The sequence below is a fragment of the Ornithodoros turicata genome, chromosome 5, assembly GCF_037126465.1.
Source record: "Ornithodoros turicata isolate Travis chromosome 5, ASM3712646v1, whole genome shotgun sequence".
In the NCBI taxonomy this organism is placed as follows: domain Eukaryota; kingdom Metazoa; phylum Arthropoda; class Arachnida; order Ixodida; family Argasidae; genus Ornithodoros; species Ornithodoros turicata.
Window position 1 is genome coordinate 78,505,322 of NC_088205.1, and position 25,312 is coordinate 78,530,633.

Consider the following 25,312-nt stretch of genomic DNA (forward strand, 5'->3'; position numbering starts at 1 on the left):
GACGCGGGTTCAGCGAGAAAGTGCTAACCATGCAGAGCAGAAAACTAACTAGCTAAAGTAACCAGCTATTTATAAAGCAGCTAGTTACTTCGTAATACTTAGTTCTAGTAAATCATCTTATATTTTTTTTTCCTTAACTGGGTTAACTTCCTTTTTGTGTTTCCTTAACTTGGGGAAACCTGATGAAACTTTTGCTCAAATTGCCCCTCACCGTAAGAGATCAAGTCGCTCCTTTAAACGGTTAATTGAATAGCTCACATAAACGTAAAAGGAAATATCCACAGCCATTAAGCATTCCTGCGGTAATGACTCCATACATTTATTCACAATCGTCCGAAACAAATTCCATCGCAGCTTAATCAGCGAATCTCTAAACGATTAATCGCACCGAGCAGTCTTCACTGGACCCGGATTGGACGTGATGAGGTCTGAGTAATGAGGCAAATTAATGAATAGTCGTTTGTATCACATTTTAAGTACAACCATGGCGCTGGTACAACTCAATAGGTGTGATTGATTGTATAGCGCTTGGTGCCTACATGCCCACGAATTTAATACGGTGTCCTAGGGGTTCAAATTTACTTATTTTTTTAGCTTTGAGTTGTACACTAAGTTGATGACTTAGAAGAGTTGAAGGGCAGCTAGCAGCAGATGACTGGGTTACCTAGGCACATGTCTGCAAGTGATTACGGTGCAGTTCACTGCTAGCGTCTCACACTGAGGTGGAAATGCACTCGGGAGCGTGTTCCGTAAACTTTCGTCCAGCACTGTATATATTAAATACGTATTAAACTTAGAAAGCTTATTATTTAATATTCATTATTTTAATAATAAAAATAATAATAATAAATTTATTTTTCCCATACTATGTACAATTTCGAAATACAGCAGGCTCGTCTAAGCCGAAAGGCTTGTGACACTGGGCCTGTGGCAGTCTAGCGACATTCACGGGAGGTTCAAACAGGCAATAAAGGAAACAATTCACTTCATACACTACTCGCAATAATACAGCTTACGTAACTGCTTTTTCAGCCTGAACTTTGAATCGATTAGCAAAAAGTCGGGAGAGAGCTGGTTAAACAGACGTGGAACGTAACACATTCTTCGGCAAAATCCAACCGTTCTACAGCTACAGTGTTTGACTGTTCTACAGCTATCGTTGACTTGGCTCGCTCTATAACTGCTCTGATATTTATTTATTTGAGTACCCCTTAGAGATCCCTAACCACTTACCTATGTGGATCAATATCAAACGTATCCGCTTGCTGCTCTCAAGGATGCTGGTTGGAACCTGGGCGACGACGCTAGCAACTTATTATTGTTAATAATAATAATAATAATAATAATTGAGAGTAGATCTACACGCAAGGCGAGTCCGTACTTTCTGCACGTGTCGCAGGGTAGGGTTCCGGCTAATTTCGACCGGCCAACGAAAGTAATCCAACGGCCAACGTTCTTTAAAGTACGCCGTAAATCTCCGGCTTACGGTGCTTTATTATATGGTGCCTGGAAGCAATGCCTACCTCCCCTACATCGCTACCGTCCTCAACCGCGACCTAACCCAGCGACTTGTTGACGCGGCGCACGTTGCTTGTGCGCTTTGTCCTTCGTTCTCTGTCCCTTTGTCCTTCGTGTAGAACGTGAAATAAGGTCTGCCGTGCGCATAGATATCAGCTCACTTTAACCAGTCTTGAGGTTCGAAAAATTAATCCACGGACCTCTGTCGCAACATAAAAGCCTGACAACATAAAAGCCTAATTTATTATTACTCGTATCACTATTATAATAACGTAATTATCACTTTCGTCTATAACCGCCTGCGCATGCACGTGCATAACTTTTTTTGACTGAACTTTGACGCATCGCGCACGTGTCAAGAACAAAACCGAGAGCTTACAACCACTCAGAAACGAGACTTCAGGGAAAGGAGGACACCGCATCCATTTTTGCCACCTATACAATCCACTTTTCTAGCAACCCATCCCTTACACGAGAAGCAAAGTACAAACTTCGCCGAAAACCCCCCTCCCCACAACAACAAGAACGTTCTTTATCCCTCCATATGCCTTCCTTCTCAGTAGCCGAAGTTGTTGTGAAGAACAACTCATAAGATATTTCTCTCCGCGCAATCCTCTTCACACATCCACGAAATGCGGCCGGGGGTTTTCGACAGCCCGCTGAGATTTGGTGAAGAAACACAAGGAGATTCCGCGTAGTAGGCGAAAAGCTGAGCCAGGTGCTGGTTTTCCGGGCGGAGTAGGCGCTCATAGATTTTCATGTGTTTCCACCGCCACCATTGACAGCAGGGCCTCGCTATATTCCGCTCTAATGTTTCCCACAGGATCGAGGAATGTAGTGTATATGGAAGTGTCAGTTTCAGTTGGAAAGGGCCGTTGCCCATGGTGAAAGAGGAAGAAAAGGGCGGAATTATAGTGTATTGCGAGGATAAGCTAGTACATGGGTTTTTTGTGGTTGAAGATGGAGGGCACTATAGTACGATAAGGGTATGGATTGGGCTTTTGTTAGAGACCGACTGTCGGGGGGTACAACAAGGGTCGCGATTTTTTCTCGCGTTTACTGTTTCTTTGTCTCGTCGTGACTACGTGTCCTATGTTAAGGACAGACCAGGAAATGACTTTTTTCCGCCTTGTCCTGGAATTGTCCTGCACTTCTTTGGCACCAACTTAATGATCGCTTTCTATTCGAAGACATTTGATTTGATTTGATTTGATTTGATTTGTAAAAGAAAACAAATGGAGATGTTAGTCTTGAGCCACTCGGGGCTGGCTACTCCAGGACGCGTCACTAGTTGAGTTTGAGTTTGATTATCACGTCGCGTCATATCGCGTCACTAGTGTTTCGTTGTTTTAGTGGTTTATGTGTAACATGTTTATTGCATCTTTTGAAATGTACAATACGTTGTTTCCTACATCTCTATTTAAATATGTGAGGGAGAATTATTTTGCTTATTACTAGAGACATTGAGAATTAATATACAGGGACGACACGACACGGGGTTCGAAAAATGCCCTTTGCGTTTCAGCGTGTGTCGTACCGTCTCTGTATTTTGGTCATCAAACTCAGTGGTTCTTCTACTAATAGGCATATTTTAGCCACTGGCCACCATCATTACATTTTTATCAATTATTTTGCTGTTCGACGCCGTAGACTGTGTGTCACTGTAAAGCGTGCTTTCGCCACATAAAGCGCCTTTCTGAGGTGAAGCCAACTTTACAAAACTCCAGCAGAACGCATCGGTGGCTGCACCTTCGTCAACAGCTCGTACATAACCGCGTCCCTATTGGCGATCGCATCGCTAAAGGTATTTTCCACCTGTTTTCAGCCCAGGTTAAGAAACGTCCAGCTCTCACGCGTCGCATTTCCGACTCGTTATATCGAGCCAAAGCGTCAGACACGACTTGGTTTCATTAAACACCTCTCGCGGACACACCGAATACAATGCCGCTAACGAGCTAGATAAAATAAAGGACAACTATAAGAATCCCTTGCGTTCCACACGCAGCGGAGGGAAGGCGGAATTCTATACGCATGAGGTGAGGTGAACGCGGCCACCAATTCCATTCGGGACCGCGTCACGTTTGGGCAGTGTCCATGCATCGGTGCGCTTCTCTGCCTCTTTAGCTGTACCGCAGCATATGGTTACACCTTTACTTATTTTCCATAGGCATGATCGTCACGTAGACGCGAGGAAAAAGGGAAGACACGTGGTATTTGTTTTTGATCATTTCGCGTGTCTGAATATGGGCAATGAAGGGAATGGAAACAACTCAGGGAAAAGAGGTGCTGACACCAGGAATCGAACCTGGGTCTTCTGATTTCCGGTCAGATATGCTAACCGCTACACCACACCAGCACGCCGTTTCCCTTGAGCCATTGAGTGCCTCAAGTACGTCCTGGCGTCAGCACCTCTTTTCCCTGAGTTGTTTCCATTCGTTAATTTCTGGGCGTTTGAGGCTTACTTGTCTGTGCCGTCCCTAATTGTTGGTCTGCCTCGGCCAAATCTCGTTGTTTACAATGAAGGGAAGTATGGGATGGTTTCTTGGCGCCGTTGAATAACGGAACGCAAAGCGTACTGCACGAACTGGCTCTGACAACCTGAGTCTTCCGTACGATATTCCCGACGAATGTCGGCGCAGTTCCTCGTGAAGTCGGCCAATGACGCATAGTAATCCCTGCTGTCTTCTCTCCATCTGTCGGCGTCTGTACTGCGGTTTACAGCTATGGTTGCTTGGCGGCAATGACACGGTTTCAAAAGATTACACGTGTCGGCATGAATTTGCGGGCAGAAAGTTCGGGAGCCAGAGACGAGGCTGTCACCAGGCAAAGCATTAGTTTTTGCACCGGACTTCTTGTTTTAGGAAAAGCCAGATCTAGAACAACAACAACAACAACAACAACTTTATTTTATGATTAGGGAGTTTCATCACCAGGGGGCGATACTCTACCTCATTGCTGGCAGTGATGTGGGAGCCAGCTCTAGAGAATTAAGAAGCTGTTTACGCTTTGGTATGGTGGTAACCAGGGTCGCGGAATGGGATCATCCATTCCATTCCAATTCCATTCCGAGGAATGGAGGTTTGTAATAATTCCACTCCTTTCAATTCCTCGGAATGAAAAGGTATGGCCAATTCCCACTCCTGGAATGGCTTGGCAACCCCATTCCATTCCTTTAATTCCATCAATAATAAAAAAAAGGGACAGGTAACCTTGTGCTGGGTAGCCCAGCAGTGCTAGAGGAGAGGTACCCATTACCCAACACGGAAAAAGCACAAAGATAAGGTTATTTCACCCTTGACCGTGTGGCACCCAGACCAGTCCATTCCAATTCCATTCCTTCTGCGAAAAAAAAATGCCTAATTCCATTCCCATTCCATTCCTAAGACAGTTTCCGCCACTCCATTCCAATTCCATTCCGGCTTTCTGATAAATCTGGAATCATTCCGGAATCATTCCAACTCCGGAATGGCAACTCCGCAACCATGGTGGCAACGAGATTTGACGAAGCGCGCACTCCTACAAAGGCAGACAAAGCATCACCAGTTTTGAGTTTGCTCTCTACAGCTCTACAGCTCTACAGTGTCGCCTGCAGTCGATCACGGCCGCACCACTCACATTGGCAACCATTCTCGGCCTTGGGTCTAACCAGATTGACCATCGTCAAGTTCTTGAGTATTTCAAGATTTTTCTCCGGGACACTGGTCTCCTCTCTACCCTATGATCTGCCTGCGTACCTGTGCGCTGTGTGTGTATTTTTGTGTGCTGTGGTTTTGCCTACCGCTCTGATGTCATACTGACTCCACTGACTATCCCTATTTAGCATCGTTCATCACCTCATCATCAGGACACATCACATCCTGCCCCATTGTGCCTTGGGGTAGTGGGCCGCACCTTAAGTGGCGAATTTCCCCATTCATTATCATTAACTTATTTGTTGTTGTTGTTTGAGTTTGACTGACAACAACGACAACAAATAAGTTAATGATAATGAATGGGGAAATTCGCCACGAGAGTTTCATTGACGAATGTGTAGCGATCTACTAGTTTCCAACGTGAATGATTATAAATGTGTGACCGGTTTATACTATTGAGCTCTGGCATCAGCGAAACATTTAAAAAATAATTATAAGCAACGGCGTCGTCGAAACTACAAACGTGACAATGCGCTACCCGGCCTTTCACCGGTATACATGTACACTTTCGCGCACTTGGAAATCACACAGTACTCACCCCTAGCCAGATTCATTTCTTGACCTCCAATTTTCCATCGCCTTTACGTACAAAGCAGTGATGTGTACACAACTGAGAAGGACAATGCGTAAGAAAACACGCGTCCGTTTAACGGGTGATTAGCCGCCGTGGTATAGAGTCGCCGTCTATTTTTGGTGCAACCCAGTAGCGGATGAAATCGTGTAAGGGGCATTGACGCAGTCGACGACGCAACCCGAGGTACCACTAATTAAGTGGTGAATACGTTCCGCCCCCCTCCCCTTGCATGTCATCAACTTTTCCTGCGCCATCCAACGGGAGATATTGTGTTCAGCGGGTGTAATCTTTCCACCGGTGAATGAAGACGGGAACGAACGCGAGGGGAGTGCTGCGGTCCCGGCTGAGCTCCTTTTTGGGGAGCCTTAATTTACGTACGTTAGGGAGGATGTCTTACTACGGCACATTTTTTTGCAGCAAAATTCTTTCGCTGTATTTCTTTTAAAATAGGGACGCACGTGAAACTCTGCAGCGCATAGATCGCGCAGTGACGATTTTTTTTAGAAGCAGAGGATAGATGTATATTAACTGTATATACTCAACAGACAGTCTTTTTGAAATAGTATAATTTTTCGTAATAAAATAAATATATTTTTTGTAAAAATATAAAAAATAATAATAAAGAATTTTATCTGCGAAATTGTTTACTTTCTTCAGTTTCATTTTTAATTTTTTTTGTGGTAGCTACGCAATTTCGCAAACTCATTCTGACGATGTCGTAGCCCTGTCACGTGGTGTATCACGTGGCCCCGTAAAGTCACGGACGGACCTACATTGTGATTGGACCTATAAAGCCATCGCTTTCAAACGAAAGAGAGATATAAAAGTTCGTGCCCTATATACACTATATACCGAAGCCAAATAAAGCCAAAGCCAAATCAAGTTGTTGTTTGTATATATACACTACGTCTCTCAAGCAAGAAAAGATAGTACCTTACCTATGCTCGTTTTGCTCCGACAGAGTGGGAAAAGAGAAAAGACCGCCTGCATAAATTCCGATCCACCTCGCTTAATGTTCACTGTAAAACGGCAATCGTGGTTCCGATTGCGCCACAAAGACACTCTCTCATGGCCCCGAAATGGTGCACAAAATGAGCCACCATACAAACGGTAGATTGGCCCCGACGTAAATTGGTGCAGTTGCCCGAGCAGAAATCAATACGAGACACGGCGCATTAGCCGCACGGGGGGCGTTCCCGTGCACGCCTCGGCGATGTAAGAAGCTGACGTCCAAATCCCTGTTTCGCAGTGCATATTAATCCACGGAAGAGACAGCGACAGCGAACACGTCTGTCTTTCCTCTTTTTGAGTCGTGTCTCGCAGGTTGGTTTTCCCGTGTATAGGTACGTTTGGGTACGACTGTTTTCCACTGTTTCCATCAATAAAAGAAAAAGGACCGGTAACCTTGTGCTGGGTAGCCCAGCACTGCTAGAGGAGAAGTACCCATTACCTTCTTGCCTTCCTTCCTTCTTTCCGTATTCGTCTTCTTTCCGGCTATACTAACCCCTGCTCACATGCTTTCACTATCCTTAGCTGTCTCTTTTCTATCTGAGGCCCAGGCCTGCGATACCTTGTGTGGTGTGGGCCTGGGTCTCTTTCTCCCTTCTCTCTCTTCTCTTTCTGAAAGTAATGTTTTCCACTGTTTGTGCTATGGCAATATTATGATGCTTCATACCGGCGCTTCGAACTGGCTCAGCTGTTTTGTCGTTTTTGTACTTTTCGTATCTATAAGCGTCGTCGAAACAACGAAAAGTGGGCGAGACATCACCCTTTCTTGTTTCACTGACAGACAGACGAACATGAAGTGTATGTATCAGCCTCGTCACTGCGGCCGTAGGAGGCTACACTCCGAAGAAAACGGGAGTAATTCTAAGCCTTTGGAGTCACTAGGTGCATTTTTAGCGCCGCGAAGCGACTGGGGTTATGAGCGTAAACAGATGGGGGGGATAGGGGGACTAGTATGCGTCCTGTGCCGTCTTCAACGGGAACTGTGACGACATTCGTTTGGAAAGTCTGCCGTTAAACCCAGGGAAAACCTCAGACAGTATAGTCAGTGGTAGGATTCTAACCCAGTCTTCAGCACGGCCTTGGCTATCACCAATGTGCGGAAGCTTTCACCCGATAATCGTTTTCGGCACTAAACGCACGCGACTAAATGAGTGACACCGAATCGGTATTGCATTTAGCGCTGTATCCTCGCGGTCCTGCGCACATAATCTATGCTCATAGATGAAGACACTTTGACTTTCAATTGAATCGATACGTCGAGTTATAAGAGAATTCAATTGAATCGATATTCAAAAAGGGAATTGTTGATGTAATGGGTGATTTGAGCATTTAGTGTCCACAATGTTTCTTTAGTTATACTGTATAATGTCCATTGTTTGATTGTTTGTTGCTGTTGATATAAGTATTTTTGCACTTTGCCTATAACTTGTGTTTTGTACGTTGCTACTATGCAACCCACGACTCCGTCATGTTATGCCTACGGGCCTTTGATGTATAATAAATAAATTAATAAATAGATTAATAAAATCGTGCGACGCGCATAAGTTACAACAAGGATATATATATACAGTGAACCCTCGTTAATATGACCCCCGATAATCTGACATACGCGCTTTACGACCATACTCCTCGGGAACAATGCAGTGAAAACTCTGCAAATCCCTCCCGTTTATATGACAATTCCGCATTATGACCAAAATTTTCGGGAACGACCACGGTCGTAATAACGAGGGTTCACTGTATAGGACGCATATATATAGGAATATAGGATAAATATAGAATAGGAATATAGGATAAATATAGAATAAAGGATAGATATAGTAAACACAAAGCATCGTGTTTACTCTGCATTGAGAAACTTGCTTAATTACATTGCATTGTCCCGTTGCGTTGCCGCATATATGTATTCCCGCATATGTTTACGTAGCCTGTTGCATTTTGCGGGGCCATCGGCGAAGCTAATTGTGTATCTTCAGTGCTGAACAGGCGAATTTCAGAGTCAGGGAGCAGGAACAGGGAGTAATTGCGATCTAGGGAACTGGAAGCTTCAATTGATCCACGACTTACTCCTTCCCCTCTTAAAGGGTAGGATGCCTTTCCGAAAGAACAAGAAAGAAGTTGAAGTAGATGCGCTCTCTACTTGCCCTAAGCCTAAAGTCGTCCGCTCTATCTCGGATGAACAATAAATTGAGGTCGAAGCAGACCTGTCGTGCAGCATACTGATAAGGTTTCTTTCGCGATGCGGATGTGTTCTCTGTGCGTTCTTTGCCTCTGGATTACAGGGCGAGGATGTCTTTCCACCTCTTGTCCCCTCATCTAAGGAGGAGGAGATGCGATGTCCCTGTGAGCGGCAGAACGGATATACTTCTTTTTTTTTAATTTGGATGTTATCATTGGCCGTTTTTGTTTATTCTAACAAGGGCATTTCACGAAACGAAGAGCATACGTAAATCCCTGTTTGGGAGGCAAATCTATCTTCTGATTTATAACATTCCCATTTCATTTTTCTTATTTTCGCTCGATTCAATTCTGACTTGTAAGACTCCATTCATTGCTTGCAGACGACACGCACTCTTGCTTTACAAAACTTTTGGCACAGCTTCCGAAAAAAAAGAAAAAAGAAAGAAAACAAAGTTAGAAATCTGCGGGCGTTTTTGATGTTGTTGTTGTTATTATTTAATACGCGGGGAAGATATGCCTATGTCTCTAGACGCATTTCCCCTGTTAGTCTTCGTATATACCTCTCTGTATAACCCTTTTCTTTCATGTCATAATTACCAAAAAAGTAACATCGAGCTGCATTACGGCTTTGAACCGACCGTATAGTCGACCTCGTCCAAAGAAATGTGTCAGCGTCCTCTGAATTCACACCCTCCTTCATCACGAGAACCACATCGAAGGAACATACGTGAAACGGCAAATAAGTGATGAAATCCATTCATTATTTCGTCTTTTTGGTAGAATATACATCTGACAACCTACATGCAGCGTTCGATTTTTCACCTTTAACAATGCCCTTTCACTTCCTTTTCTTCGCCATTTCTGAAACCTCCTCATAGAAGCGTGCCGTCGCATCGTGCGCATAAAAGATCCCAAATTGCTCGATCCTTCTCCATCTTTCGAACGTGTGCTCGTTATGGTCGCGAGGAAGCAGAAAGCGCCGTAAGCTTCCACGATCTCAGACGGGAAGCTTTCTTATTTCTTACCTCTGTCTCCCTCGACGAAGAATCGGTACAAGATATACTACGATTATCGGCGGCATGTGGTTACCTAAAACCTCTTCCAAACCAAGCGGCACGACAAATGACGATCCCCCGGGAGATTGTGGCTGTAGCTAAGCAACCGAAAAGAGACGACGACGACGACTTCGTTCTTTACGTTGATTGTCGCTAGCTGGTGTCTTTGCGGGGGGAATCTCGTATCTGTAATCCGGAGTCAAAATTTGGAAGAAGATTGCGGGGATGAAATGGCTTCTTCTGTTTCTTTCGTTTTTTCTTTTTTTGTGGAGTTCAACACCGAGAATGCTTCCCATTCGGAGCTTTTCGACCTCTCTACGCCATGCCCGTTTACCTTCGCTCGCCTGCCTGACGACATAATTGCATTGAGAGTGCTCTCAGTAATGCGCGCCGTTAGATGCCACCCATTCGATGCCATATAAAGGCCCTATAAAAAAATAAATAAAGTGTTACGACACACAAATGTGCTCGTGGGAGTGGTTAGAAAGTTGCTTTCAAAACTGTCGTCTCTGTCGCTTCCATTCTGCGCTTATGGGGCTCTTCTATTTTCCTTTTTGTGTGTGTGTTTTTTTTTTTTTTACAGCGGTAGCTGTTAACGGGAATGTACCGGAAAATCGCCGTGGTTAATAATAATGAATAATGGTAGCGTGACGTTACACGTAATGTTTGTTTGCCCAGTGTGGCGACATGTTGCACGTGCCGGAGGGTAGAGTCACTAAATAAGCTACGCTTCAGAGTAGCGACACTGAGCCGCCATGTTGTTTCGGATGACCTCCAGCCCCACCTCTATTTTGGCAGTAGAAATAGATGAAGGTGAAGTTCAGCAGTGGAAGAAGACGACACTTCGAAGAGCGCTAAATGGATGGCGCTGGAGGTCATCCGAAACAACATGGCGGCACAGTGTCGCTACTCTGAAGCGTAGCTTATTTAGTGACTCTACCGGAGGGTAAGGACTGCGGATAATTTTGGCCAACTGGGGTTCTTTTGACGCGCGCCGGAGAAATCTCTGACACACGGTGCTGGAAGCAATATTTGCCTCCCAATGGGATCGAACCCGGATTGCTGTGGTTGTATCACAAAACCCTCCGCCTCTGCCCCTTATACTTTCGGCTTGCCGTCTATCTATTTGCCGCCGGTGTGCTGCCCATGCCCAAGCATTTAGATCTCGGGCCGCCGCCTACGGCAGTCACGTGCAGTCGCTCGACCCCTCGGTTGCCTTCTTCATTGCGTGTCGCTGCAGTCGTCAGGAGGAATCACTGCTGCACCGCCTCCGTCTCAACGTTGCCCGCACCCCGTTGCTTCTTTACAAAATGGGTCCAATCCAGCTCCTCCTTTGTGTTCCACAGCTGTGGCGATGGGGCCGACTTTCCTCATTATCTTCTGCACTGCCAGGGGGCAGCACCTTCCCCAACGGCGTGCGCTCCGTCGCCGTCTAATCCAGCTTGGGTGCGACACAACGTCTATGGCCACCCTCCTCGGTCCCGTCCCTCGGCCTACCCCCCAGTGGGCCGTCACCACAGTCCTGCTCCGCTTCCTGAAAGACTCGGGCCCTGCGTCTGCCCTCTGACTGGGCTTTCTTGCGCCATGTCGTGCCTGTGCAGCACTAACTGTTTCTCTTTCTTTTTTTTTTCCCTTTCTTCTTCTTTCTTTTTGTTTATTTTGAGTTTTTCTTTTTTTGGAATACCAAGCCGGCATTAGCCTGACTGACATTTCCATTTTTCTTTCTTTTCATTCTATTAAGCGTATCCCCCTCCGCCTCTTCTCTCTTCTTCTTCTTCTTCTGTCTGTTGACTGTCGGTTTCGGTGATGCAAAAGAAGTTAAAGTAATCTAAAGCTAATAAAAGCAGTTTTGACATACTCAGAGATGGGTACGTTGTCCCGAAAAGTGTCCTGCTTTTGTCCCGACTTTAGTAATCTTTTTGTCCCGCTAATCCCAGCTCTACACCTCACCACTCACTTCACAGATCACAAGGCGGTACTCGTCACTCTAAAGTAGTTGCGCATATATCAGTGCCGTATATGAAAGTATCAACATCCACACACAACAGCTACCGCTGAAATCCGCGTTTACACAATCATAACCGCCCAGTTCTCTTTTTCTTTTCTTTTTCTTTTTTTTTTTTTTGCGATACAGATTTTATTTATTGTTCGGCCTTATTTTTGTTTAATATCGCATGAGAAACACATTTCTCTCACACCGCTGACATGAGGACAACTATTAGGATCTTCTTCTTTTTGACGAACCATTTTTGGAGAAACTCTTTTTGCAATGCAAGTACATTTTTATGTATGTGAAATCCTTCCACTTTTTCTTTTAACTCGCATTGTTGCAGTGGTGACTACACAGCAGTCCCAGTACCACATTCAAAGTCTTGCGATCACGTGTTGGTGTCCACGTCACGTGGTGTTACGCGGCCCCAAAAAGTCACCGACCGACCTATACACGGTGGTTTGCTCTATAAAGCTATCGATTTAAAGACGGAAGTGCTAGATCGCAACAACAACAATAACAACTTTATTTCAAGATGATTAATGAGGAATTTCAACGCAAGGGGGCGACATGCTTTCGAAATGTTTGCATCGATTCTTCCAGCCTTCGACATCATTCGCATTTTTTATGTCTCCTCGCGACACATAAAAAATTCGTTAAAATTCGAACCGTTTCCATTCTTAGTAATGTACTACAAGATACGAAGGCAGAAAAAATAGGCGATGTCAAGTCGCCAGTGGTGAGTAAATCAAAGAGTGATATTAAATGGTAGGAGCAACTTATTTATTTACACATGGTAAACAAGAGTTTCGTGCACGAGACTGCACTTCTTCAGGTTACAAAAATATGAACCAAATTTTCATCATGATATTCTTATTTTTGTAACCTGTAGAAGTGCAGTCTCGTGAACGAAAGTCTTGTTTACCATGTGTAAATGAATAAGTTGCTGCTGCCGTTTAATATCACTCTTTAATGTACTAAAGTAACTTCCCTACCGTTAAGACTAACTACGGGAAACTAACTTTTTTTGTTTCGTAGTGTAAATGAATGGAACAGCATACCACCAAACATAAAAAGCGTCAAAAATTTTTCTGAATTTAAAAAACTAGCGAAATATTTTTTGCTGTCAAAAATGCATAAAGGTTAATTTAACTATATATTACATGTGATAATATTACTGATTTGGGGCACAAAGATGTGCAGCTGTGTCTAGTGCGTGCCTTCTATTACATGTGTATTTTTGTGCATTGTTTTTCATCTTTGCATTGTTTTCATGTATTATGTTTTTATGTATTTCGTGTATTATGCTCGTGTATTGTTTTTACCTTTGCATTTTTTCATGGCTCTAATCTTTGTATGTCACACGGAAGACCCTTTAACCGGGATACTTTTCCCTCTGGGTCTTCCATCTGTATAAACTGTACTGTTCATTAAGCATTGTAAAGTTTAAATAAATTCAATTCAATTCAATTGCAAGTCATATTGCCCAAAAGCCTCGCCTTCTAGTCACTCTAACGGAACCAAAAATTCCAGAATCGATCCAACACTAGCCACACTATGCACATGTGATACCTCTTACGGGATATAGTCTGTCTTCCTCCTACCATCTGCCATGTAAGACCCGACAGATACAAATAAGAGAACGCCATTCACCCCTGGTGGCTGTCTTCTATATATTATTTCCCAAGCGAGTGTCTAGCTCCCGCTCCCACAGAGCAACTGCCGGGGCAGCGATATATCCCTAACCTAGTTTATCTCCACGGTATGCTTCTTTTCATCTCTGATCTAATTACTACACAGACGCTTCTTTCTTTTCTTTTTTTTTTCTCCCTTCTCCTGCCTTTGTTTCGGGCTTGGCCGAATGCAAAGTTGTTACCTGCTTGCATACGTCGGCCACTAGGAGCGCGACTGTGCGGGTTGCCGACCACCAGATCGATAGTATAGCTGAAGAGGAGTAGTGCCCACTTGTTAGGACGTTCCTTCGCCAATTTCAACGACCATGTGTCCGTATACTCCTCGTCCAGTCAATGGTAGCGTCCGAAAGCCTCTCTGAGGACCTATTCTTGAGAGGCCGAGAGAGAGCGAGCACGTCGAAGTGCAGGGTGAGAGGCCCGTGTACGAAAAGGGGAGGAAGCATTTGAAAGACTGAGAGAGGCTGGAATCTGTTATGGTTTCGAAGATAGATATCCCGTTTTAAGATAGTGAACGAGGATTGATGATCGCAGTGTTTCCTTAGAGCACGTTAGTGATTGGATGGGAGAAAGATTAGTTCTTAAAACCAGCAGTTTTTTTTTTTTTTTTTCACTTGGTTTTGGGGTTCGTGTGGGGTACCCGAGGAGTGGGCCTGTGGGTACGGACACTCCAACCCAGGTGACAAAATTATTGATGAAATTATGCGTGCATGTGGAAGTTCTTCCCTGATGAACATAGCAGGAGCATGGCTGTTGCTTGTATGTTTATATTTTTATATATTGTACTGTTACTGTTACCAATATTTTTACTTTTTGTCGTCCTTTTTGCAATATGTACTGCTTTGGAATATCTTTCCATTCTTTGCAATCACACACGTTCCCTCGTGCAGTTATCGATGCTACCACCGGCCGTTAAGAGGTTCGTATTACGCGCCTCATGTTCACCTACACTCTTAAAAATGAACTTCACCACATAGCACGCTCCTAGCCAACCATCACCCCGAATGACAACGTTCTCGCCCTAGATTTGTTGAAAACGGGAGGAGGAGCCTATTTTGTGCCCATTATGCACGGCACAAAATAGGCTCCTCCTCCCGTTTTCAACAAATCAGTGGCGAGAACGCTGTCATTCGGGATGGTGGTTGGCTAGAAGCGTGCTATGTGGTGAAGTTCATTTTTAAGAGTGTACGCTTAGACGCCGGAGTGTACTCTTTCTTTTTACCCTGTCCCCCCTGCCCTTTGTGTATTAAAGCTTCATTGCTGGTTCGTGAGTCTATCTGTTCATCTCGTCCTGTGTTCGTCCTGTGTTTTTCCCCTCAAACTCAAGGCATTGTTAATATCAATTCTTCCCTGAGTATGAATAGCATTCGACTAAACAGGTGATGTTACTGTCTAAAATAGAATTTATGTATATACTTCTCACAGCAGGCTACCTTACGTGTAATGTTGGCTCACAACGCATGCAGTATTACACTAATAAAGGAATATACAGCGCACCCAATTAATTAATTAGTCTGATCTGTAGTCTGATTCGATCTATCTCATTATACTAATCAGCGAGCTTTTAAAATATGCTAGGTGTCAAGGTGTTAATCGAACACACGACCAAGGTATTTCCAACAAGGTATGCTTCGTACGACCTTTTTTTCTCATTTTTTTTCTTTCTTTCCTAAAAAAAGCCCGCGAGAGACGAAAATACAAAGAGGAAAAAAAAATAGATGAAAAGAAAACTCTGCCATCGGGTGCGTTCTTACAGCTTATTGTTGCGTGTCATTTGGGACAACCTGTGGGCGTTTGAAGTTGGACACCGCGCCTGGTCAAGCGCACATGCTTTTTTTTTTGTCTGCCAACAGTACACCTTTTCTCAGTTCTAAGAACCTGCAGATTCTGAGACCTTATCATCATCATCTCTCGAACGTCACGTCCTTTGAACTGACAAACTTATGATAACTTTACTAAACCTCACAACTTTCCACACCTCACTTCGCTCCCTCAAAACACGCTACGACTAACACTCGCTGAACGCTACGTCACGTCACGTCTCGTCCATCGTCTGCGCTCACTCAACTTGAGCGCAGACGTCGCATGTTGTCGCGTGAAGCATTCCGCTCGAGGCGCCACACCCGACAGTTCGCGCCTCTTCGCGGAGTGTTTCGCAATTTGCTTGACACCGTCAAGCAGCGAAGCATGAATTATAGGCAGCGTCATTTCATGGGATTCAAACTTTTACGCGGATGAAGCACTTCATCTGCTCGCTCTGCTCGCGCGTTGCTTTGACAGGATGTCAACTAACCATCACATCCGTTGTTTCGCATCCTGCTTATGAATTATATTACGCTGCGTTTCTTTTTGTCTGCGACATACTGTTCCGTGTGATGGTGATGATGATGTGATAAAGAAAAAGATGGGGACGTCAGGTCGCGACGAAGTCGGACTGGCTATACCCCAGGACGCTTACACGCCGAAAATTCAAACAGATGAACGAGTTAAAGTCATGGAGTTCAACATGTAGTCCAAAAGTTTCAACCAAGTGAGTGTAAAATGTCGGAATCGCCGGGGGCACACACAGCACACATTCAGCGAGTCATAGAATGTCCATAAGCCCGGTTGTACGTAGAAAATCTTCAAGTGCCCTCAGCGCGCCTTATCGGGCGACTGAGGACTTAACCGTTTCGCGATATCAAAGGCTCGGTAGTCCACACGAGACAGGCTCTCCTCTAAAACCCTTCGAGTATTAACGTATTTCCGACACCTGAGAAGGATGTGTTCTAAGTACTCTAAAACGCCACACTCACTGCAGTTCGGAGAGTCACGCCGTCCCAGAAGGAAGGTGGTACCCGAAAGCGTAACTCTGGACCGGCCTCGTAAAGAAGCGAGTCCCGAGCAGATCCTGTTAGCCAGGAGGTGCTGCGCATATGTTGCTTGAGCGCGTTCAGCACTCGCCCCGCGCCACTCTTGGTGAAATAAATGGGCATCAGTTGGACTCGCCTGAGTTGAAGAGCCCGGCGTGCAGCAGCGTCCGCAGCCTCGTTGCATGCAATACCACAGTGACTAGGGATCCACTGCAATTGGATGTCATGACCTTCTAAAACTGCGGCATGGTATGTGCGCAAGACATCTTGTACGGCTGATGCCAGAGATCCCGTAGTGAACCTGGAAGCCAGAGTCTGTAACACACACTTTGAGTCGCTATAGATGATCCAGCGAGCGACTGAAGATCGGGAGTCGATAAAACTTGGTGCCAAGGAGACCCCATGAATTTCAGCTGCCGAAGCAGAGGTGACGTGAGACAGCCGCGCTCCGCTTTCGATATTCGCCTCCGGGATAACAAACGCACACGACGACCCGGATGATGTCGTAGATGATATCCGTGAAAATCTGTATTCTGCCTGCGGTTTTGTTTAATAACTCAAGACTGAAGTGGCGGACAACATCCGTTGGTATATCCTTCTTTGCTGGAAGTCCAGGCACATCAATTTTTACGTCAGGAGGATGTAGAGCCCGTGTTGGGATATCTGGTAATGCATGTGGCTTGTGCTTCGGAGTAAGACCACGTTGTGTCTGGATAGCTCGGGTGAAAGAAGAGTGGTAACATCTCATAATGGTTCGAAGCTGAGGATGCGATGGATTGGATTAGTCCATGGCGGAACGTTTCCTGCATCCTGAGAGCTGATACAGGTGGTTCCCGTGCTTCTGCCATGGCTAAGGCGTTTGACGTCGCTCGAGGAAGGCCAAGACAGAGCTTAATGCCCTTTGGTAGGATGGACTCTAAGACTTCCTCTGTAGTAAAAGGAAGGTTGTGAAGCAGGGGAATGTAATGAGCTACCATCTGTCTTATTAAGACATTGGTGATGCTGAACATTGCCTGCGGAGACGTGCCCTACCGGGAACCGCATAAGTAACGAAGAACATTAAGACGACTCTCAGCTCTTACTTTTAGATAGCGCACCTCCGCTACCCACGATAAACTCCGGTCGAGAGTAATGCCGAGAAAGTGGTTATGTGATACACGACGCAGTTCCATGAGAGTCTTTTCTTCCCAATTTGTTGGGTGTGAAGAAAAATCATACAAGTAGACTTTAACTATTTTTTTTAATATTACACTTTAACATGCTGTATATTAACGAAAACATTTACAGTTTGAAGATATATAAAAAAATATTTTTCCAGGTTCACTACCGTGGATTGCGTTGTGCTGTCCAAAAATAGGGTTGTATGGTTGACTTTGCCGCAGTAAATCGTGAAACAACAACAACAACAAATAAATCGTGTCTATATGACATGGGGCGATTCACCGCTTGAGAGCAGTACACTACCCCATTACCGTGAAGCAGCCTGTACAGCCGCGTCTTTTCAATATTCTTTGTTCTGTTTCTAAGAACCACAAAAATGTCTGTTCTTCTAATTATATGATGCATAAAAATCTTGATTATCTGATCTTGCGTTCCGTCAAGTCACGCGTGGGGCCCGCTATCAAAAAAAAAAAAAAAGAAGAAATCGAATACATTAAATGAATTAATGTTGCGTGATGGCATCCTGTAAAGAACACAAAGCAGGACCTTTTTTAGAGGCTTGATGAACGAGGAGGATGGAGGCAAAAAGAGAGAAAGAAAGAGATGAAGCGCAGTGTAATTAAACGAAGGCATAGAGACGCGTAGTTTACATACACATTAAAGCCCGTTCTCTGGGGACAGAGGCTGTGTTCGGTCGAAAGTAATTACTGCTTCATAGGCCGGTCACCGGGCTAACAACCTGACAATGATTGATTAATCACTGGTTAAATGCCGTACAGTTTCCTTCTGAAAGGAGCCCGACACCCAATCAATTGTCTTTCCAGCTCTATTTTACGCCAAACCTTCATACGGACGTCCTTCGTCTTCGACGAACTCTCGCGACGCTCCGGCAGCGTCGACATATGCAAATGGCGTATGATTACGTATAACGAAGCGGCATCCATGTACGGAATACGACACTGTGATATGTCGTCTGTGCACTAATGATGTTGTAGAATCAGCCTCGGCGTGCGTGTAGTGTATTCGCTTTCATCGTCGACTGATACAGTACTAGTTTACGCCTGGCGGTACATTACGATGGGGCGCGTGTGCAAAACACTGAATAAAGACTGCTGTGTAAGCGCACGACGTCATAGCTTGGTGACCAGCCACTACCGTACGATTACGCAAGGAATCGGAAATCATCTGCGAACAAAAAACATCCCTGAACCACGGGCTAGCCGACGACGGCGATATTGAATGCGGAGACAGTATATAACGCCAAAACGATATAATAAAATTTATATACGTTTCAGAATCACATTGTATCGTGTGGTGACGGGTTTGAAATTGTGGGATCAATCATTGAAGCGGCGAGTTGCAGACAGCAGTGGACGGCTTTATAGCAGACGACAACGAAGCTGTCGTCTGCTCCATGCGAACAAAGGGTCTGAACAGACTCTTTGTGTGTGGGTGTCACACCACTGATTGGAACCTAGTTGACGAGTTGACGTCCACTTCCTTTGTACAGCGTCTTTACTGACATCTCTCACTCTGCCCGTGAGTGATTCGAAACCTCCTCAATATTTTCTCACGTGAAACCTTTCCATCCAAACACACAAAACCTTCATCACATTTTTCTGTAACAGGATTCCCAAAATCTTTTCAAGAACATTCCCTCAAGGCAAACGACTGGAAACTTGAAACCTCTGACTCCTACAGCTGACAGGCCTTTGCACGTTATCTCGAAAAAAAACCCTCCGGACTTAGCTCAACCGCAAACAAACTGTACATTCCGATGCTACATTCAATCCAGCTAATCGCACAGCACCAATCGGAATTGCGTCTAAAGTTTTCAGAAACGGCACGTACGTGTGACGGGCGCACAAAAGCCGCGTCACCAACGGTGCTCTGCCCGATCTCAAACGGAGACAAGCACCCGGATGAACAGCGTAGGCGGAAGTTCCGGAAGGCATAAGCCGTCGAGGCCAAAAGCATTGTCATTGACTCCCCTTATCGCTACGCCGGTGACAGGCGGCCCCAAGCGATCCCACACCAGGACAACCGCGGCTTGGCACAGCCATCGATCTCCGCGAGAGCAGCCCTCAGTGCGGTGAGAGTAGCGACAACCATGCGAGGAACACTCCGCCATGCCGTGGCGTTTTTCGGTGCGTGATCTCCGGGGAGGCGCAGTCAAAACGCAATAAAATGGGACTGTCACGGTTCCGCCGTTTAGCGAATGATGTGCTCCGCGCACGTCGGCTGGATTTACGTTTGTCGAGAACTGCCTGCTTGTTAGAGGACTTTCTACGGTGCACTTTATTCTCATTTAGCTACGTAGAGCTAACTGCCCTAGTCGTTCTCGCTCCCGGCGATGTTTTCTTGGTGAGGTTTATCGTTATTCTTGCCGGGGTTGTTTGCACGCTTTTTGCCAGATGAGATATGTTTTTTTTTTGTTTAAAGTGTCTGGTGTGAGGGTGCACTGTAAGATAGGTTGGGTGTTGTGCGGGGTGTTCTGTTCCCGAAATATCTGCTTGCCAATATTGGCGGCATGTTATTCAAGCAGGACCGTGCGCCTTGTGCTGAGGTAATAGGGAACCGTGCCGACGTCTCCGGTAGAACAACCGTGTAACGTTGTAGTGGATGAGGCGTTACACATAGGGCAAACGCCTCACAACGGCCAATTGCATACTTCCATAGGTGGGAAGGTATGGGTTCGAATCCCATTGCTGATGCTTTTTCTTCAACTGTCATCACATCAATTCAACCGTGTAGGTGCTGCGCACAGAATACAGAAGTGGTATCACCATTTGGAAATAAATGTCCCAATACCTACTGCTCGCAATCAACGTTCTTTTCTTTGCTTAAACCTCGGATGCTTCAAAGCCTTCGTGTTGCGGAGGCCTTGTATACGGTCGACATGCATCGTCCGGACTTACACGTACCTAATACACCTACTAACCTACCTACACCTACCAATACACCTACTAACCCATACACTAATACCTACATCAGATCGTGAGGGTGCAAAGGCATTTCCCTTTGCCGAAAGAAAATGACCCATCCGCACCAGCATCAGACTTGTTACAGCGCAATATTTTGGTTCACGTCCACCTTATGAAGTCTCGCCCATGGCTTGGTCGAAATCGTGGTGGCTGACAACGTATCGCTATCCTGTTTCTGGAGAACTAGACGCCCTACGGCACGATTTTGTCGAGAGTGCCAGCAGAACTGCCCATACGTGCGACTCAGTTTTTTCAACGCGTCGGAGCTTGAGCTGTCGAACGTATTCAGTCCTCCCCGCGACAGTCGTACATTATTCATAACTCGCTGCTGAATCGCGTACAAGGTTGGAAGCACGGAACTATATTATTTTCTGTCGTTGGAAGTTTATGGAAGTTCGGGCAGCCGCAGATAGCGGATGTCTGCAACAGCGTACCACTGTAGGGCAAATACTGAAATTCGCTTTACACTTCCCCTGCAGTGCAAGCCAACGGGGGCCTGTTCCGTTTGCACGTTCGCGGTCTCATAGGACAGCTTGTCTTTTCTTCCTTTTTTTCTTTTTTTGCGTGTGTGTTCAGGCGCACGGAGGACGTGTTTAAAATTAGGCTTCAAAATGTGTGCGTGCGCGTGTTCGCTATTTATGATGACCTCCACCCCGCCTCGGGCTTTGTGACATGGTGATCATCTCCTGACTTTTGTAGTCACAAGGCATGTAGCATATTAATGTTGGGCACAGACCGTAATTTATTGTCCTATTATAAGTCCAGATACCCAATTGCCATTCAAATGTTTGCTTTTGCGCCATTAAAACTCAAATCATCATCAGCACCAGCTACCATTGACAACCCAGAATTATTATGTTGCCTTCATGGACAACATCAGTACATATTTCTCACCATCTCAAACGAATGCTGTCACACCTTGCAGTCCCTATGCAGCCGTCTATTACCAGCTTCCTTGACCTCGTATTATTTGCCGACAATCAACCTCGATGAATTAAACGTAATCATGGATGCGCAAAGAAACTAAAAAAGAAGAAAACAAAATCTTCGTTGTCGTGTACGCGAACATGGATCATGGATACGTACCAACCGGGACAAATATCGCATAAACTGAAAACAAACTCGAAACCACCTCATTAACATTACACGTAATGCAATGCAGCCTCCTTGTAGTGACCGCGCCACAGCCTCGCTTCTTCTAGCTCCCCTGGCGGTGATAAAGAAATCACTCCCACGGCATAACAAGAAAGAAACACACATCAGTAATGGGGGGAACCCTCTGCATATGCGAGGAAGGCAAGGGGAAGGTGATTTCTCCGGGGACGGCTCCATTCCGTGTCATGTCATGTAGGTTAGGATGTCCCCTAATGCGTCTCCTCTGAGGGAACAGAATGGGTCATATGCAGTAGTCATTTCCCCGAATTGACGTCCCACTTCGTCGGTACCGTCCAGAAAGGGTTCTCATGTAGAACCGGCACTACATATATATTTTTTTTTCGTAAAATTTGAGGGAAATACTGTTGCGTGCTTTATGTGGAATATGAAGCCAATAAATGTAAGTGAGGCAAAGTTGGTATTGAACGGAAAGGAGAGGAACTTTGCGATAACTTGTCAAAGCAATCGGTTCATACCCGGGAGAGTTCGTTCTGTGTACACCCTAAAAACAGAACTTCACCGCATAGCACGCTGTGCGCCAACCATTGCCAAGAATGATAGGGTTGTCGCTTCTGATTCGAAAACGGGGGGGGGGGCGTACGCCCCCCTCTGTCTTCCAATCACCAGCGTTAACACTATCATTCGTGGCAATGGTTGGCGCGCAGCGTGCTATGCGGTGAAGCTCTGTTTTTAGAGTGTAGGGATAACTTGATGCGTCGAGAAAAGTAATCGGAACCAGTCATTGAACAGCGGGCAGCACCGTGCGCAGTCCTGTCCAATAGGCGCGTTCCTATATTGCTTATCTGGACGCATCGAGTTAACACTACACTGAACGAACGCCTCCCTGATCTATCTATCAGGATCTTTTCGTGAATCATTTTTCGTCATGCTTATCAGTACGAAATAATACGTAGCATAATACTCTGTCTCAAAGCGTTAGGGAGTTTTAGTGCATCGGAAGCATTCTACGTAAACGATACGATAATGAAAGCTGTCAAATCAAAGACCAGAGACGTGATGTCAGCCCCTTCGAAGATATCAGGCCACTTGTTTGTCATATTTTCGGAAACGTTATCGTGAGTGCACTCTTAAAAATGAGTTTCACCGCATAGCACGCTCCTAGCCAACCATAATCTCGAATGATATCGTTATCTGCCCTGATTTGTTGAAAACCGGAGGCGTACGTCTTTTTTGTGACATTTATGCTGTTCATAATTGTCACAAAAAAGGCGTACGCCTCCCGTTTTCAACAAATCAGGGCAGATAACGACATCATTCGAGATAATGGTTGGCTAGGAGCGTGCTATGCGGTGAAGTTCATTTTTAAGAGTGTACCTTCCGATGTACTAAAATTTGCTATTAGTTGCGGCGAACAACGATAGAACTTCTCTTCCTGACTTTACAAAACGAGTAACAGATTTTAGAGTGCGTTTCTTTCTAACTCTTTCTTTTGTACATCGTAGCTCTGGGGTTGTGTGTGCAATAAGTCCCTTCGTTGGGATCCGTTTCCAGTTTATGTGAGAAGATTAGCACAGATATGCGATGCTACCGCTGCAAAAAAGAAAATTTAAGAAACAACGAAACGTCGATATTAATAGATAGCCGAAACTGCAATCAGCAGCAATAACCGTTCGATATATCAGGGAAACTCTCTAAGATAGCAGCTCGAATAACGGTCACGTGACCACTTCAATTACTTTTCATTGTTTCGACCTGCATATAAGCTTTGGTGTCGAATTCCGACAGGTACTTGGATTTTAGACTTTCACATAGATTGCCGCTTAACACATGAAAGCATTCGCTTCGTGTCTCTGCACGCCGTGTTCCTTGGCAACGAAGCCGCGTTTCGTATTTTGCTTTGCCGTTCCCAAAACCGATTTCGTCCTCACTGGAATTAAAGCTGGTCTCCTTAACAGAAACGAGAGACGAGGAACAAAAAAAGAAAACAAAACAAAAAAACAAGGATGATGTCTTCAATTTCGGCTCTTTCAATTAAAATGGCTTCTGGCAGACAAAGGCGGGGATTACGTAAAACTTTTCCCGGTCACATTTACGTTGCGTCCATGCAGCCTACCATGCACAAAGAAAGACAAACTGCCGCCGGTATTTGATTGGTTGATTTTATCGGTATATTTTGAGCAGTTCTGTCGTGTCTGTTTTTTTTTTCTGTTTTTTTTTTCGCCCAGGCTTTTCTCCATAATATAGTTTTGTCGTCCTCAACCTTTCATAGCGAAATGCACGTATTCTGCGCAAGACATGCATTCGGGCAGGGTTTTTCTTTTCGGGGTTTTTCTTTCTTTTAACGTCTTTGAGTGACTCAGTGGCAGTATTTATATTGATTTCTATATGAAGAAACTGTGAAGTGCCCGGTGGTGAATTCTAGGAGGGAGGTGGATATGTTTAGGGGTTTAAAACAAAAGGAAAGGGAAAGATTAGCCATGCACGTAGCTTGCTATTCTCAAAAATAAAAAAAGAAGAAAACCAGAAACACAGAATGCTATGCAGAAATATAGACAAAGACAGCTCCTGTGCTACACTCTTAAAAATGAACTTCACCGCATAGCACGCTCCTAGTCAACCATAATCTCGAATGATATCGTTATCTGCCCTGATTTGTTGAAAACGGGAGGCGTACGCCTTTTTTGTGACACTTATGAACAGCATAAGCACACACAGCATAAGTGTCACAAAAAAGGCGTACGCCTCCCGTTTTCAACAAATCAGGGCAGATAACGATATCATTCGAGATTATGGTTGGCTAGGAGCGTGCTATGCGGTGAAGTTCATTTTTAAGAGTGTAGGCGCTGTACAGGCGTGCATCAGGCATCGAGATGTCACAGACAGTGTTCCCAAGAGTCCGGTTCAGGATAAATAGAAGTGTGCATATCGTAGTACATTGAACGCCAGTTTCCGTTTGGATTGATTCCAGGTACGCTGGAATCACAGTTTGGAGATGTTGATAGGCCTTGGGATCGTGAGGTCATTAACACCGGTCCAGCTGCTACGACTCTCACAAGCTTCCGGAGGGTTCACTCGGTTGAGAAAGAAAGTTAATGACGTTCGCTGCCCTGTGCTTGTATGGCTGCACACTACGAGGATCCGTGTGTATTCGTTTCTATGAAACTCAGGGTCCTTGTTACTATTAGAATCCATAATTTAATGTTTCATTGTGAAGGTATGGAAAATATGGTGCAGCTTATACCCTAAAGGACGGTCACCACCACACTAAAAACTGGCACTTCTTACCGTAAACAGCACCACTGAGCAATCCTCCTAGACGTACAAGTTCTCCTCCACCCGCAATCGCGCTTTGGAGTAGCCAGTCCTGACTGGGTCGGGACTGACGTCTCCATATTTTTCTTTCATTTCCAATTCCAATTCGTCCTATCATTTGCAGGGCTTGCCCAAGTTTTCTTTTTATTTTATTTTTTTACTTTTGTCTCAGTAAATG

General features: G+C 45.0%; 1 long non-coding RNA gene and 1 other non-coding gene across 2 annotated transcripts in view; one reads left to right on the forward strand and one right to left on the reverse strand.

Annotated features, from left to right (window-relative positions):
• Positions 1-25,312, forward strand: part of LOC135394883 (uncharacterized) — a 62,742-nt gene that overhangs the window by 36,020 nt on the left and 1,410 nt on the right. The gene's annotated exons all lie outside the window — the stretch shown is intronic.
• Trnas-gga (transfer RNA serine (anticodon GGA)) lies at positions 3,803-3,874 on the reverse strand. Its single transcript has one exon. It is a non-coding gene; the product is annotated as a tRNA-Ser (tRNA).